This window comes from Panthera onca, chromosome D3 (assembly GCF_046562875.1).
Source record: "Panthera onca isolate mPanOnc1 chromosome D3, mPanOnc1 haplotype 2, whole genome shotgun sequence".
NCBI lineage: Eukaryota > Metazoa > Chordata > Mammalia > Carnivora > Felidae > Panthera > Panthera onca.
Window position 1 is genome coordinate 67,526,193 of NC_138350.1, and position 12,191 is coordinate 67,538,383.

General features: G+C 43.3%; 1 long non-coding RNA gene across 1 annotated transcript; it reads right to left on the minus strand.

Moving 5' to 3' along the window:
- Positions 1–6,099: 6,099 nt before the first annotated feature.
- LOC132665122 (uncharacterized) lies at positions 6,100–11,592 on the minus strand. Its single transcript, XR_009603984.2, has 4 exons — positions 11,559–11,592; positions 10,839–10,997; positions 7,582–7,722; positions 6,100–6,380 (listed from the first exon to the last, which is right to left on the minus strand). It is a non-coding gene; the product is annotated as an uncharacterized LOC132665122 (long non-coding RNA).
- Positions 11,593–12,191: the final 599 nt, after the last annotated feature.

A 12,191-nucleotide genomic window follows, 5' to 3' on the forward strand; every position in this document is an offset into this window, starting at 1 on the left:
TCATTCTTTCACATGTGAATTGAGCATTTATATGATTCCATTTTCTTTCATTTCTTGGCAGATAAATTATACTTTTGTGTTTACTTTTTTTAGTGGTTGCCCTAGAGCTTGAAATATACATTTATGACTAATCCAAATCTACTTTCAAATAACATTATATCACTTCACATGTAGCATGAGGACCTTATTGTAACAAAATAATTCTAATTCCTCCCCCCCATCCCTTGTATCATTGCTGTCATTCATTTCACTTACAAATAAGCTTACAAAAGCATATATTTATATATAGAATACATATAAAGCATACATAATCACATATATCACTACTGTTATTATTTTGAGGAAACCGTTCTGTGCTAGATCAATTAAGAATAAGAAAAATTAGGGGCGCCTGGGTGGCTCAGTTGGTTAAGCGTCCGACTTCAGCTCAGGTCATGATCTCGTGGTCCGTGAGTTCGAGCCCCATGTCGGGCTCTGGGCTGATGGCTCAGAGCCTGGAGCCTGCTTCCGATTCTGTGTCTCCCTCTCTCTCTGACCCTCCCCCGTTCATGCTCTGTCTCTCTCTGTCTCAAAAATAAATAAACTTAAAAAAAATTTTTTTTAAGAATAAGAAAAATTAGAGTTTTTATTTTACCTTCACTATTCCTTCTTTGCTCTTCCTTTCTTTTGCAGATGCAAGTTTCTAACCTATATCACTTCCCTTCTCTCTAAAGAACTTCTTTTATCATTTCTTGCAAGAAGGGTCTACTGACAACAAATACCCTCAACTTTTGTTTTTACGTGGAAGTCTGTTTCTCCTTCACTTTTGAGGGACAATTTTGCAGGGTACATAATTCTAGGTCAGGGTTTTCTCTTTTACCACTTTCAATATTTCATTCCACTCTCTTCTCGCTTGCCTTGTTTCTGAGAAGTCAGATGTAATTGTCATTAAGGTGGGTTTTTTTCCTTTGACTTCTTTCAGGATTTATTCTTAAAAAAAATTTTTTTTAATGTTTATTTACTTTTGACAGAGAGAGAGAGACAGAGCATGAGCAGGAAGGGGGCAGAGAGAGATGGAGACAGACTTGGAAGCAGGCTCCAGGCTCTGAGATGTCAGCACAGAGCACAACGTGGGGCTCGAACTCACAGACCATGAGATCATGACCTGAGCCAAAGTTGGACGCTCAACCGACTGAGCCACCCAGGCGCCCCTCAGGATTTATTCTTTATCTTTGACTTTCTGTAGTTTGACAATGATATGCCTAGATGTGATTTCATGGCATTCACTCTGCTTGGTGTCTCCTGGCTTCCTGGTTTGGTATCTGACATTAACCTGGGGAAATTCCCAATTGTTATTGTTTCAAATATTTCTGTTCCCTTCTCTCTTTCTTCTCCTTCTGGTATTTCCATTATACTTAGGCTACATCTTTTATAGCTGCCCCACAGTCCTTGGATGTTGGTGTGTGGGGGTTTTTGTTTGTTTTTATTGTTTTTGTCTTTGTTCTCTTTATGTTTCAGTTTGGGGAGATTCTACAGACATAGCCTCATGCTCAAAGATTCTTTCCTCAGTCATGTCCAGTCTATTAAAAAGCCCATCGAGCATTCTTTTGTGTATGTGAACTCTATGCCAAATGTGGGGCCTCCCATCAAACATTATTGATTTACATTACAGTGTGGACTTTTTTAAAAAGTGTATTTATTGGGGCGCCTGGGTGGCTCAGTCGGTTAAGCGTCCGACTTCGGCTCAGGTCACGATCTCGCGGTATGTGGGTTCGAGCCCCGCGTCGGGCTCTGTGCTGACTGCTCAGAGCCTGGAGCCTGTTTCAGATTCTGTGTCTCCCTCTGTCTCTGACCCTCCCCCGTTCATGCTCTGTCTCTCTCTGTCTCAAAAATTGATAAACGTTTAAAAAAATTTCTTTTAAAGTGTATTTATTTATTTAAGTAATCTCTACACCCAGCATGGGGCTCAAACTCACAACACTGAGATCAAGAGTCGAATGCTCTTCTGACTGAGCCAGCCAGGTGCCTCATCTATTACAGTGGTTTTGATCTCTAGTGTTTCTTCTAGTTCTTTCAAAGGATTTCCATCTCTCTGCCTACATTGTTCTTCTGGTCTTGCATGCTTATCTACTTCATCCATTAGAGACCTCAGTATATTCATCATAGCTATTTTGCATTCTTGGTGTGATAATTCCAACATCTCTGCTATGTGTTGTTCTGATATTTGCTCTGTCTCTTCAAATACCTCTTCTGATATTTGCTCTTGTGTTTTTTGCCTTTTAGTATGCCTTGTAATTTTTTCTTAATAGCCAGATGTGTATCATGTACCAAGTAAAAGAAACTTTTGTAAATAGGACTATAGTGACATTGTGGTGAGGAGGGGGGTGAGGAAGCATTCTATAGTCCTATAATTAGGTTTCAGTCTTTTAGTGAGTCTGTGCCTATGGACAATGAACTTCACAAGCATCTCTCAGTATTTCTTCTCCCCCTTTAGGTGAGACAGGGTGGCCAGGGCAGGCTGGAGTTTGGTATCTCCCTTTCTCCAGGTCAGTTAGGCTCTGATAACAGTTGAAGCACTTCATTTACACCTGGACTTGATTTAGATAAGAACTGGAGCTAATGCTGAATGGAGTCAAATTTTGGGGAGTCATCGGAGGGAGTAGTATGCATAGGGCAAGGACATGAGTCGTTGGGGCCTAAAGGCAAACTGTGCTCGTTAGTCTTCAATGATGGCCTGAAACAATTCTGCCCTCACTGTACAATCATACTGTGCCTCACATGAAGAGGCAGAGTCTAGTTCCCCTCCTCTTGAAAATGGGCTCGCTTTAGGGATCCTTGACAACAATACAGCAGAACTGATATTCTGGGACTTCTGAGCTAAGTCATAAGAAGATTGAAGCTTCTTCCTGGGATTCTTTTAACTCTTGCTCTTGGGATGCTTCCCCTGGAGAGCCTGCTACCACTAGACTGTAAGAAGCCTAAGTCACAAACAAAGGTCACACATGTAGACTCTATAGTCAACAGCCTCATGTGAGCTCCCAGCCCACAACATCTACTGCCAACCATGTAAGTGAGCCATCTTGGTGGTAGCTCATTCAAGCCTTCAAATGACTCCAAGCCCAGCTGCCATTTGACTACAAATTCATAAGAAACTGTACATGAGAATGACCCAGCTGAGCACTGTCAAATCACAAAATTAGGAGTGATAACAATAAATATTTATTTTAAGTCACTAAGTTTCAGGATAGCTTGTTATACCAAGAGATAACCAGACAACTTCTAATGTATGAGTCCAGAGAGCCAGAAAAGAATGGGTGCTACCAGCCTTGGGATGATAAGAGAAAGCATCAAGACACCATGAGCTAAAGAGGGCAGACAAGTACATATCACATAATAGATGTTCTGTAACACTTGTTAAATGAACAAGCCAATGAATAAATAAAAGTGGGCATGGCAAGAACAGATTTCTCCTTCTTCCAAGTCTAACAAAGGCCTGGCTCTCTTCAGCCACCAGGAAACAATTTTCTCCAAGACTGTATCCCCAGCCAGCCCTGGCCATGATGGAAGGGTGTGCCTGAAGACCTTCCCTATCCTCCCACTCTGGAAAATAAAAGAGGCTTCCTCCTCGGGGCTATGGCAGCTTCCCTCCTCCTCCTCCTCCTGCTCTGCTCCTCCTTTCCATAGTTCCCCAGTACTTTTCAGTTAATAAGCATTTCCTTTCAGCCTACCACATGTTTTTACGCCATTATAATGGACACCTCTGAAAGCCAGCCCCTCTCTAAGAGGTTGACTCTTCATTTTTTTTTATTCTCCAGCAGTTCTCTAGACCCCCACATTGACTCCAGGAATACCAAAACAAATGTCATGGGAACACAGGTCTGTTTTCTACAGGAATCCATACAGAGGAGGCTCTCAATAGGAAAAACTCTTTAACTTTCACTGAGGTTGGGGGAAGACTTATTCATTCCCCAATCACTTACTGTGAAAGCTTAAGTGAAGAAAGTACTTAGATTAGACTCTCAGTTTTTCCATCTATGAAAAAGGAATCATTGTCCCCACATCACAAGGTTACTGTTAAAAGTAAGGCAAATGCACTGAGAAAATGTTTATTTAAACTAGCACAGAGTGTGGGCCCATTGGACCCCCACTGAATGTCCATTTGATGATCCCCACCCCCATCAACATAGGAGAAAAAGTTGCAATATTCCATTCTGCGAACTTCAGACTTTGAGGTTTCTCTCTCAGCCTAGTTCAGAAGTACCACCCAAAACAGTCTCCTAAAAGAGTGCTAAGACCATGTCATGCTAAGGCATCATGAGTAAAGGAATTATTTATATGGGGTTACCACTAGAATTTCTTTCTTCTCCCTTCCCTTGTCTTTCTCCTTCTTGAAGAAAACCATGCACCAGCTGAATCAGAGATTACAGGGGGTTTTTCACGCGGAACCTGAGTTCCAATCTTCCCTCTACTCCTCCTGAGCTTTTCCAACCTCTATGCTCTCTCCTTAGCAACTCAGTGTTCCTGAAAAGAACTGAGCAGCAGCCTGAAAGAATGGGTAGAGTACTAGAAAGAGATCCAGGATGTGGTGGTTAAATTTTGCATTCACTTGACTGGGCCAAGGGATGCCGAGATCGCTGCTGAAACATTATTTCTGGGTATGACTGTGAGGGTGTTTCCGGAAGAGATTTACATTTGAATTGGTGAACTGAGTAAAACAGATGGCCCTCCTCCATATAAGTATCATCCAATACATTGAGGGTCAGAATAGAACAAAAAAGGCAGCAGAAGGGTCACTTCTTTTTCTCTGTTTGAGCTGAGACATCCGTCTCCTCCTGCCCTCAGACATTGGTGCTCCTGGTTTTTGGCCTTTGGACTTAGACTGAATTATACCACTGATTTTCCTGGTTCTCTGGCTTACGGAAGCAGACCGTAGGACTTCTTGGCCTCCCTACTGCATGACTAGTGCCTTTAATAAATCTATCTATGTATCTATCTATCATCTGTCTATCTATCCATCTACTCTATCTATCTATCTATCTATCTATCTATCTATCTCTACCTATCATCTATCTATCCATCCATCCATCTACTTATCTATCTACCTACTTATTTGTTCCATTTCTCTGTAGAACCCTAACACACAGGAGTTCTAGTGTCCAGTCTTGGCTCTTTCTTTCATCCACAAAATTGCCTAAATATGTGACAAGTTCATAGCAAGATCCTTGTCACTAGAGATATTCAAGTACAGTTGATAAAACAGCCTGGGGAGGCCTTCAGTTCAGTGAATAATTGAATGACATAATAAACTTTATCCTGATGGCACTAAAGAGCCATGGAGAAGGCTAAAGTATTTTACACTTGTTCTAAGGCTTGTTTCAGACTTGGACATGACACAAGCAAACTTTCTGTTCATAAAGATTACAACGGCAGTAAGGTGAAGAATGGATGAGGTAGGAGAGGGTGAGAGACTGGAATGCCATTAGGAAAATATATTTTTTTTTCTAATGGGACACATTAAGAAGGCCTGAACTGGGGTACTGCCCTTTCCGGCATTTAGCCCATTACTTCATTCATTCAACAAAAATTTATGAAGCCCCTAACATAAGTCAGGCAGTATTTTAAACATTGATAATTATTAGTGAGGGTGAGAGGGCTATAGACCACATTGTTTTGTTATTTAATTGTTCTATTAACTTACTCCTTGGCCAAATTAGAGTTTTCATTTACATTTTGCCCAATAAACAGGAATTGGATTGAATTGAAATAATACAGCATTGTGATAAACCTCACAGCTCTCCAGGTAGGCGACTAGGCCTTGGATCAAAGAGACAGATGTGGGAAGTCACTAAGGGCAACAAGGAAGGTTCCCATATCCCAGTTCCTAAAGTACCCACAAGTACCAGCACGTGGTCAACCAGAAGAAACAGGGCACGTCGATCTGTGTGTTTTCTTTAGAAAGTTCTCAGGAGCATATCCAGTTTGCAGAAGCCAGAGTCAGCTGAATGCTCTGGCCCCACATTGTCAGAACACCACTCCCTGCTGAGGTTCCCAAAAATATTTAGGTGGAGATTGAAACTAACCCTTAACAAAGAAAGTAGAGGAGGGAGGAAGGCTGGTTCAACAACAAAGATGGGGAAAGGAAAGAAAATTCTTCGTAGTGTTTCTAAAAATAGCTCAAGTCAACAAACCTCGTCCAAAGTTGCCCAAATATGAAAAATTAAATAGAAATCTGGTGTTGTCATTATTCCGAGAGTTTATTGGAAGGCAAATCGCATCACCTTGACTTGTATGACAGCGCAGACAGAAGACGATCTCTTCTTAAGTCTTGTGCAAAAAACCAAGTGCGACAACAGAGCTTGCCTTTGGTTTGTGAGCAAGTTAGTTTGGGGGTTGGTGTTTGCCTGCAGGAGAAGGATCAGGACAAAAATGACCAACAAAATCAAAATGGCAGTACGTTTGTCAACTGCTTTTGTTTTCGCCTTCACTTTCCACCTATATGCTCTGCTTTTTCATCTCCACTTTAGGAGAACATGGAAATGAGTCAGCTTTCCACTAACAGATTCTAGAATCTTCTTCATCTGTCATGTGGGAACAACACTGCAGTCCTGGGTACCTCTTGAGTGGTTGTGAGCATCCCATAAGGTTACCGTCCACAGGATGATTTGAAAAGTCAAAGGTGCTTTGAAAGCACAAGATATTGTTGACTTTCCACCCATCATCCACTCCCCCCTGAAACTGTGACTCCCACCCTAATACACACACCTACTTCATTCATTCATTCACTCATGCAACAAATATTTTTTTTAGCACCCACCCTGTGTTAGGCATTGTTCCAGGCACTGGGGCTATATCAGGAATAAAACATCCCTCTTGGAGCTTATATAATAGTGCAAGAAGATAGATATTAAACAAATAAATACATAGAAAATTTCAGGCAGTGATAAATAATAAAGAAAAAATAAAATACACTATGAAAACCCTAAGTCTAAATATTACTGTGATGGAAGACAGTGCCTGTGTGCATGTGTGTGTGTGCACATGTGTGTGTGCACGTGTGTGTGTGCACGTGTTGAGATGGAACATGCAGAGAGAGGAGGAGGAGGGAAGGGGAAACTGAAGACAGCAGGCAGAAGGACCATATAAGTACATGAGTGTAAGAATAATTTTGGCGGTAAGAATTGGGATGGAATCACTCTGACTTTTGGAAGAACATCGAGTCCAAGACCTATTTATTCTGTGATTCATTGTTCTGGCTTTGTCTGGACCATGGCAGGGAGAGAGTCTAGACAAGGTGCCCCATGGGGCTCAGCAGCAAATGACCCAGTTGTGGGAAGCAGAATGTGAAAGTGGGGAATTGCACCTGTCAGGGCCCCTTCCCTGTCAGTACTCACTAAAAGCTGATGTGAGGATGAAGTGGCACCTCCCTGGAATCTTCTAGACCTTCTCCTGCTCTCCAGCTCTCAGGCTTAGCTCCTCCTCCCGGAGGGAACACTGGTCTGGAAGCTCTGAAGGCCCAATCATCATGCCCTCTCCAGGAGGTGAGAGGCCGGGCTCTTGCCCCCACCCTGACCCCCATGAGACCCTCTGCTCACCTGGGCTCACCTGGGTTATGCTGCACCTACAGATCCTGTGGTTCCAATTCTGGAAGAAGTAGCTTATGAACATTTCAGGCCCTAGTGGACCCTCCATATTTAGTCACTATTATTATCATCAAATCAGCCTTCTGAGCTTCTGTCTCCTCATCTGTAAAATGAGTATCACACCAGCTAGCTCATAAGATAGATCATGAGTACCAGAAATTATCGTGTGCCACAGGCACTGTGCTACATACGTCACAAGCCTCATCCCGTTTATTTTAACAAAATTCCGTAACCACGATTATACCCATTTTACAGATAAGAAATCCGAACAGAGACAGTTAAAAAAAAAAACAAAAAAAACAAACAAAAAAAACAACAACTTGCCCAAGGTCACACAGCTGAGAGGCTATAGAGCCATGACTCAAAATCAGATTTGTCTGTCTCCAAAGCTAGTGTGCTTGATTAATGCTTCTAGAGTACCTCGGTCATAATAAGAGTACCAGTTAGCGAACTGCTAGGAAACAGGTGACCCCAAAAGTTAGTGGCTTCGGACAACCGCCATAGATTTAGCCCACAATTCTGCAGGCCAGTAATTTAGGCGAGGCTCAGTTGGCTGGTTCTTCCGGCCCTCGTCAGACTCCCTCGTGCATCCGTGGTCAGAGGCTTGGTGGCTCATACCCACGCGAGTCGACTGGCCGCGGTCTTCTACGTGGTCTCTCATCGTCCAATAGGCCAGCCTGGGCTTTTTCCCACGGCAGTGACCTCGACTTGAAACTGGCACACTGTCCCTTGTGCCCCATACTCGTGTACAAAAGTAAGTCAGAAGCCAGCCGAGATTCCAGAAGTGGAGAAATCGGCTCCACCCGTTGCCAGGAGCTGCGGCAAAAGGCACACTCAGAGGGGAGGATGCAGGGAGGTTATGACCAGAGCAGTCTATCTCAACAGGCGTTCAATAAACAGCAAGGTAGTGTCACTATCGGATATATTTCGACAATGCCCATCAGACAAACCTAGGTAACTACTTGACTGTCACTAAGTTCCCCAGAGAATTCCTTGTAGTAATCTGGACTCTTTCAGCTACAAAGGGGCAGGCCGTAACTCATCAGGAGTCTCTTTCCACCTCTGGCTCTCATTTCCTCCATGATGGCATCCGTCTCCCAAACCTCCGTGAAGTGGAAAAGATGTCACCAGAGGCTCCAAGCTTCCACTCTCCCCCCATTTAACCCCTATGCCTGAAAGGGAATGTCTCTACCCCGGCACCTTAAGGAAAGCCCTGGAATGACTCCACCTGCCTTTTCTTACTCCCGCAGAGGAATCCTTGCCTAGCTCCCTGGAGCCCCTACACTGATGTGAAGTTTCTAGGCTAAAACGCACTAACCAGATCCTAACTGTTTTCTTTTTAATGGTCTAAAGTTCAAGGGAGCTTCTCTGGACTGAGACAAAATTGCCTTGAAGTGCCAGTTGCGAAATCCTAAGTGAGAGTATTGTAAAGGGATTGAAATAAGGACTATGCAGATTAGAAAGTGCAAGGAATAAAAAACAAAACAAAACAAAACAACACATGCTAGGACAGGAAGTCGATAAGGAGAGAGGGAGGCCTTCTGCATACAGAGTATACTGGATGCTTTATTCCTGGTCTGGGGAACATCCTGGAATGGAGCCTGTGCAGAAGACTGGAGAAAAAAAAGAATTCCTGGCTTCTGCCCTAGTGAGTTTTCTTGCTTTTAACCTTGTGGTTCCCAAAATTCTGACTCAGAGAGACCTGTGCTCAAATCCCGACTACTTGAACTCACTAGCTGTGGGATCTTGGGAGGGTGATATATAATTTATTGTCCAAACCAGGATGCTTAGGAAATGGGGTGTCATTAATGATTTCACAAAGGGCGGGACACCTGAGTGGCTCAGTCAGTCAAGCGTCCGATTTCGGCTCAGGTCATCATCTCGTAGTTTGTGAGTTTGAGCCCCACATCAGGCTCTGTACTAACAGCTCAGAGCCTGGAGCCTGCTTTGGATGCTGTGTCTCCCTCTCTCTCTGCCCCTCCCCTGCTCTCTCTCTCTCTCTCTCTCAGTCTCTCTCTCTCTCTCAAAAATGAATAAACATTTAAAAAAAGTGATTTCACAAAGGGCAATATAATGTATGGTCATTCTCTCTTAAGTAATAAATATGTATTTTTAGCATCACATAACAATAAATGTAATATTTGCATCACACTTTTTTTAAAAAGTTTATTTATTTTGAAAGTCAGGGAGAGGCAGAGACGGAGGGCAAGAGAGAGAATCCCAAGCAGGCTTCGCATTGTCAGTGCAGAGTCCAATTCAGGGCTCGAACCCATAAACCATGAGATCATGACCTGAGCCAGAGTCGGGCACTTAACCCATTGGGCAACCCAGGCACCCCACTCAGCACTTCTTGTTGGACTGTGCTCAGTTCTTTACATGCTCACCACAGTCCTCTGATCTGGAAACTATTATTAGCCTGCTTTTTACAGATGAGGAAACTGAGGTTCGGAGAAGTTCATCTTACTGAGATCGAGGAGACAATATGTCTCAGGTTTCCTGTATCCATGCAGTAATGAGACCATAAGGACCCATTCAGACCGGAATATTCGGGGCACCTGGATGGCTCACTTGAAGAGAGGGCGACTCTTGATCTCCAGGTCATGAGTTCGAGCCCCACGTTGGGCGTAGAGATGACTTAAGTGAATAAATAAAAACTTTAAAAAAAAAAAAACTGGAACACTGAAGTCAGTGTCCCTGCTGGGAGTACTCATCTTGAGAAACCGTGCAGTTATGACACAGTGCTCATCCATGAACACGTGTTTGGGATTGTGCTCTGGGAATGTCCCACAGATCTTGAGGCACGGATTCTTGAGAATCATTTTGATGGTAATGAGTTTTCATCCATAGAGGATAAATATGGTATTTGAAAAGAACCCAAAGTGATTCAGGATAAAAGTGAATCATCTAAAAATATATTTTGACTTTTGGCTTCCACCTAGAATATAGAAAGCTAAAAAAAAAAAAAAAAAAGTGTCACTCCTGCCTTAACAACAAGAAAAAAAAAACCCAAATCTATAAAATCATGACTTTTCTGGAACTCATCGAAAAAAACTGAGGCCACAGGACCACATGATGAACATGAAATCTAGGGAAAGACAGACTCCCCCCAAGGAGAGACAGGACATGAGCACTGGCCCACCTATAACAGAACAAAGGAGGAAGACAAGGCCACTGTAGAAGCCAAGAAGAAGCATCCAGCGAAGATGCTTGGAGACTTACCAAGTGTGACCGGCACGAGCCCACAGATCCCCTGGGAGTTGCAGACGTAAGGGAGCTGCCACGACTCAGAAGCTCCTCCCCATAAAGCTCCACTAGGCCTTCATGGATGATTTGGGGCAAGGTGGGAGACCAGAGAAAACCTTCCTCCATGGTTCAGGGCTGGAAGAGGGGAGCGGACATGGCTGGAGGAAAGGTGTGAGACCACACCCATATCTTTCTCGAAATAAGAGACATGAAGCCACTGGGGAAGAACAGCAGCCCTATGTTCTCTAGAGCACAGGGGAAGACACGCTGAAACGGGAGGAAAGGAAAAGAGCAAAGTCTCTCCTCCCAGAGGATGCAGTCCTGGGCCTAACCATCAAGTCTCCTATTACTGGAGGAAGGTCAGGCTTACTAGGGAAGCCCCAATTCCAAGACAGAGAAAGCAGTGCCTGCCTAAGGCTGGGGCTGAGTCCGGATGACAGAGAACCTCATTCCACACCCTCCACACCCACCACCAGGCAGGCAAGAACCAAAGAACAAGTGACACTGGTCTGGACTGGGGGAGAGGCAAGAGAATGAGAAGGAAGAGGTTCCCTCTGTGCAGCAGGCATGAGGTAAAGCTGACAGTAGAGAAGAGACACAGAAAAATCTTTCTGGCACCCTAGCCCCATCCCTTAGCACACGGTGATGCTAATCAACAGAACAAATAAAAAGAAAACCGGTAAAGATTTAGCAGACCTGTGCAACACTATCGACCATCTTGACCCCACTGAGTTACTAGAACATTCCAAATGATGACATCAGAATGCACATTCTTCACAAGTGCACATGGAATATTGACTAAGATACTCCATAAAACACACCTCAACTAATTTAAAAGATGTGAAATCATAAAAAGTATGATCTCAGACCATATGGGATTGTACCAGAAATAGACAACAGAAAGGTGTCTGGACCATTCCCAAATATCTATATATTGTGCACACCACGTTCAAGCAACCAAGGAGTCAAAGAAGTCACGTGAGAATTAGGAAAGAATTGGAATGGAATGGAAATGAAAACAAAACCCATCCATTTGTGGAATGCACAGAAAGCACTTAGAGGGAAATTACAGCATGAGCTGGTCACATTAAAAGATGAAGAAAGGTCTCAATTTGAAGGAAATGGATATCTTAACAATAATGAGCATCTCAGTGCATTTATTTAGGTTTTCTTTATTTTTTTTTTTTTACATTTATTTATTTTTTGAGAGAGCACAAGTGAGGGAGGGGCAGAGAGAGAAGGAGACACAGAATCCAAAGCAGGGTCCAGGCTCTGAGCTGTCAGCACAGAGCCCTACACGGGGCTCAAACTCACAAGCCGTGAGATCAT